We start from the raw sequence: 6,000 nt of genomic DNA, 5'->3' as shown, positions 1-6,000 counted from the left end.
TCAGCAAGACGGTAGATTGACCATTAACAGGCATGATAGTGGGCAGTCAAAGGGGATCTATTCTGTGCATTTGTAGAAATTAAGTGCTATAAAATTAATTAAGAATGTTAATTCTAATATTTATGCATATAATATATAGAATGAATATAAATGTAAATAATTAAAGAATATAAATCTAGAATACCTAATAATCTGAACTTGTGAAAAGATCACAACAATTTTTCCAATCATATAACTTCATCTTCTAGAAAGGGGACTATGCAGCCTCGTCCAACGTCTCAAACTTTTTGAAGTTGTCATGACATCATCCCTTGTGATGTCGGAGTAGAGTATCCATCAACTTATTCACAATTCTTAAATTCTCGTTACGGCTAAAATCGAGGTCGAATTCATCCTAATAAGTAAATTACATAAAAAATATGATATACTAATTTAGGTAAAAAAATGTACTCTCAAAGTAAACTCACCAGCACACGATTTTGAACGTGCTCCTTAATCTCATTTGGAACATCTCACCATGATCACATATAAAATGGAGCATAAGCTTGGACTAATGTGCCAATATAGGAGGAAAGCACTGTTGTACTATCATTCACTCCCCCAGTGGAGTTATTAGGAATGGTGACCTTGAGTTTTTCAAGCCTTCTATTTTTCTCAAGAGAGATGCCACGTGTATAGCCACGACTGTGCTGAGTGGATGCATCAACTAATAGATAATAGTGTAATTATAGTTATACAATTATTGAGAGTATTAAAATATAATTAATTATTAGTGACATTTCCTTATTGATAGGTATCGACTGGTTATCTGTATTTTACATGTTAACTTCTTCAGGAGTGGATTCCTCGGGTGGGGAGTCTTCAATGGGTTTGGGACTTGGCAGATGAGGCATATTTATTCATTGTCGTTTTAGCGACATCCTTGAAAATGATTAATATGATAAAAAAAATTTATTTATTAGAAGAAATTATGAAAAATATAATATTGTATAGTCACCTATATGAATAAAATATTTAGTACTTTTATTCTTCATCTTCAGATGTGTTTTCCATGCTTGTTTCAGAATTTCCCTCAATAACATGTTCTTCATCATTATAAATCTCTTCTTCTTCCTCCTTACCCACTTCCTCCCCAGATTATTTTTCTTCTTCTTCTTCTTCATCATCACTTACTTCAATTGAATGATCATTTAATATAGATGGGTCGAGATGGACAGGTGGGACGTCATCTCTACATAAAGGGAGTAACTCACGTGCATCAAGGTCAACAAATAAGTTAATACTCTCTCCATCTTCCTAGTAAGCCTCTAAAATAGGAGTGTCATCTTTCTTTTTACTATTCTCATGATCCGCACTTGTTCTTGATTTATATATATTTCGAGGAACAAATTTTTGTAGGATTCGCCAAGTTATCTATCCACTATCTTTATCAATGCCTTTCATTGGACCAATCAAGTAATATCTTGGGTAGCTTGACAAGCCAATACGAATAGATTATTTTCGTACCATTTAGATAGAGTATTGATACTTGTAAAGTGATTATCTGTATATATCGAAACCCCACCACCACCTAGATCCCATCAATCACATATAAAGACATATGTTACAAACCCACCCATATATTTCAATCTAGAAATATCACATATGACACCATAATAGTCAATATAATTTGTTCCATGACTCCCCTCGACCAACACACCATAGTTTTGCATCTTTTTATTATGTTCACGACCTAGAATATGGAATCTATAATCTCAAACCGTGTGATGGGCACCAAAATGAACCAAGTCTTAAATATACTTTTCGAATTCCAAATAGGGCAATCATAAGAACAAGAGTTAAGAAGGTCAAGGAAACAATGCAAAGATTGGTGCCATCCACTTGGGACGTGACTAGCAAAAGCCCAACATTCAAGATCGACTTAAAAGAAGAAAGTCCAGTTTCATTCATGTGAAACAACGAGTTATGAAAGACATGACTTGGGTCTATTATTATTGAAGGCCTTTGACTTGTTTATTTCATTAAAATGACTTATTTTATCAGTCATATGAATTAATCTAGAATAATTGGGCTTGAGTGATGTCGAGCCCACACATATGTCTTATTTCTTATGAACTAGGATTTTTGGAAAGGTCTTGTATTTTGGCCAAGGGTTTATTTGAAAAGTTATTATTTTATTTGAACTTGGGTTTTAAAAGTTACTGTTCATGCTACAGTACCACGGCACTATTCACTAGAGTATTTGGGGATGGTTTATTTAAACTATATGTAGCCTCATTTGAGAAGGTTAGACATTATTGAATTTTTATTGGTAAGTTGAGTTTACTTCACTTATTCTTGATTGAACATTTGAGACCCAACAACAATATTGGAAAAATAAACCCAAGAAAGCTAAAATTAAGTTAATGGGTGGAGAATGTAGACCCGATGAGAACTCATTTCAAGAACCTAGATTATATTAAAATCTAGACCCATTGAAGAGCCTGTCTTAATAACCCAGATTACAAATGAGGAACGCCACAAAGGTTGTGATTTATCTTTGATAAGTTCAAAATTTCAAGAAAACAAAAGGAGATAACTCAACTCACAATGAAAATTCAATATTGTCTGCCCTTCTCAAATGAGGCTACAAGTGGTTTAAATAAACAATCTCTAAAAAATCTTAAGTGAATAGTGTTGCTGGTACTATAGCATGAACAATGCCATGCTACAGTAACTTCTAAAGCCATAGTTCAAATAATATAATAACTTTCCAAATAAGTCCTTGGCCAAAATACAAGGCCTTCCGAAAAATCCTAGTTCATAAGAAATAAGACATATGTGGGCTAAGCATCCTCAAGCCCACTTACTCTAGATTAATTCCTATGATTAATAAAATAAGCTTTTTTAATGAAATAAACAAGTCCAAGACCTTCAATAACAATAGGCCAGTCTTGTCTTCCATAGCTTGTTGTATCACATGAATGAAACTAGATTTTCTTCCTTTAAGCACATTTTGAATGTTGGGCTCTTGCTAGATACGTCCCAAGTAGATTGCATCAATCTTTATATTATTTCCTTGCTCTTCTTGGCTCTCAATCTTGTGATTATCCCATTTTGAACTTGCAAGGGATCTTTAAGACTCGATCCACCTTGGAGCCCATCATTCGCCCTCTCCTCGAAAGGATTCGACCTCGAATCTCCACCTGCATCAAAGGAAAAAAGGTTAGTATTATTGAAAATAGCATAAACATGATGCTTACCTAGAAGATCCGCTTGATATGAATTATCATTAATTTTATCAAGAAATTGGAAAAGTCCATCTAAGCTACTGCTATCATCAACAGGTAAAAGCATTAAATCAAAAGGAATAAGTGGATTAAAACCATAACAACTTCAACATGTGAATACAAAATAGTAGTATGCATGGTTCTATTATATGCAAACTCTAATAATGACAAATGATACTCTTGCAAACGTTCATGCAACAATTCAATTAATGGAAAATGATACTCCCACAAACATTCTTGAAACACATCCAAAGTCTTCCTTACACCAAAATGACCACTCCAATTATATGCGACCTCAATGAATGGCAAACCGTACTTCCACAAGTGTTCATGCAACACCTAAACTCTTCTTTACACCAAAATGACCCAACAAACCACATCCATGCACAAGCAACTTGCGCATTAGACTAGTAGGATCACAAAGTCTATTCTCTTTATACAAATACCAATCTAGTCTATAGCACTTACCAAACGATGCATTCTCACATACTCCATACACACTAGCAAGGTCATCATTATTAACATGGAATTTCTTATCATATTCAAATCTCAATAAGTTTGCATTTAAAATGAGGATAAGGGCATACCTTCTTCCTAATGCATTAACCACAAAATTTTCCTTACCATGTGTTTACTTGATTACACGAGAAAAGATCTCAATGAATTGCATTCACTTGGCATGCATTCTATTCAACTTACATTATCCTTTCAAGTGTGTCAAGGACTCACATTCTTCAAAGAAAGGTCGGGTAGGCATTGTCGCACCTAGCACAAAATTAATATAATGCTCTATCTCTCTAATAGGTAGCAATCCACTAAACACACAGCTAGGAATCGTGACCTCATATCTCTGTAACAAATAAACAACAACACTAGGCAAAGAGTAGTTAAATTCGTTAATATAGAAGCTTGTCTCAACATAAAAACTCACTTTTGTTTTTCCTTTTCTCTCTGTAATCTCTCTTTCTTTTTCCTTTTGTGGCTTCACTCTTTTTTCTTGACTCTCAGCCACCTCTTTATTTTCTTTTTCACTCTCTCTTTCTCTTAACATTTCTGCCTCATTCTCTTTTTTCCTCTCACTCTCTTTTTCATCTTCACTCTCTCTTTTTCTTTCACTCTCTTTTTCTTTGAACTCTCGGCCTCACAATTGTTGTTCAACTCATTCTCTCTTTTTCTTGAGGTTTCACTATTTCTTTCTTCCTCAGTCTCACTCCCACTCTTTCTTTTTCGCTCAACCTCATTTTTGCTTTCTCTTTTTTTTATCAATTTTAGTTTCACTTTTTCTTTTTTGATTAACCTTACTTTCACTCTTTCTTTTTTAGTCAACCTTACTTTTTGGCTTCAGTTGGTCCTCATGGACTTGTTTTGTGGTTAAAGGAGCAAGTTTGATTGTTTTGCCATCCTTTACAAAGCTATATATGTTCTTGACCCCATCATGGATTACCCCCCTATTATACTGCCACGGCCTTCCCAACAAAATATGGCCAGCACGCATAGGTACTATATCACAAAAGATCTCATCATTGTACTTCCCAATTAAAAAAGACATTAACAGTTACTTATTTAGCCTAACCTCCACACAATCATTCAACCACTGCAACTTATATGGTCAGGGTGTTTCAAGGTAGGTAAATTCAATTTCTCAACTAAAGTAGTGCTAGCCACATTAGTACAATTCCCTCTATCAATGATCATACTACATACCTTATTGTTGATGTGGTATCTAGTATGAAAAATGTTCCCTCTCTACTGCTCTGTATCATTCATCTTAAATTGTGTATTGAAAGCACGCCTGACAACAAGAGATCTACTCACCAAACTCTTCATGCTTATCATACATATTCTCAATACTAGGCTCATGTCTCCTCCAATCTCTCCTACCTTGTAGATTTATAATCACTACATCTCGTTGATCCATCCTATCCCTCACTTTCCCCAAATTCAACAAGTCAAACTTTTGTTTCATGGACTGCAACACAAAGAATGAGTTATCTACCATCCCCTTTGGTGATGAGTCATTTTTATGAGACATCATATGCTCTACACAAAAAAGACACCTAGTGAAAAAAAGACCTCACACACTCTCCCTTATGTATTTACATTCGAATAATGGCACTCCATTCATGTTTCACTCTTAATTGGCTTTTTTCTAATAATGATCTCACACTATTGCTTTTTATCTCAAGAGTTTCCCACTCAAGTTCTTGAAGAACTAATTGAACTCAATCAAGACAATACAACCTTGTTTTATTCCAACTAGTAATTAGGTTCGAGAAACAAGAACAAGAGAAAATATGGAAGGAATACAATGATACGAGAATCAAGAAAATTATATGAAGGAAAGAGTAAATACAAAACAGGATACCATGCAACTATAGTATTGTATTCAGCCCCTTTGATGATAAGGATCAAGCAAAACTTTTTTTTTTTTCAAATTTTCTTTTCTTTTCTTTTCCTTCTTTTTTTTCTTTCTCACCAATTCAATCACAAACAATTGATTCAATTGTGAAAATCAAACAATTCAATTGAATCCAATAGGGAATCAATGAAACCCTAAAATGATGAAGAACACGGTAGCCCTAATAAGATGAAATTTTGGCCAACACAAAAACCCTAACGAACAAGACAATCTCGACAGTCTCAAGATGATGTAATTTGGCCAAACAAACCCTAGGATAACCAATTTAGTCAAACCCTTGAAAATAATGAGAAATTTGTAGCCCTTTTTTTT

Source organism: Carya illinoinensis, chromosome 16 (genome assembly GCF_018687715.1).
Source record: "Carya illinoinensis cultivar Pawnee chromosome 16, C.illinoinensisPawnee_v1, whole genome shotgun sequence".
NCBI classification, from domain to species: Eukaryota; Viridiplantae; Streptophyta; class Magnoliopsida; order Fagales; family Juglandaceae; genus Carya; species Carya illinoinensis.
This window is presented reverse-complemented; position numbering follows the sequence as displayed.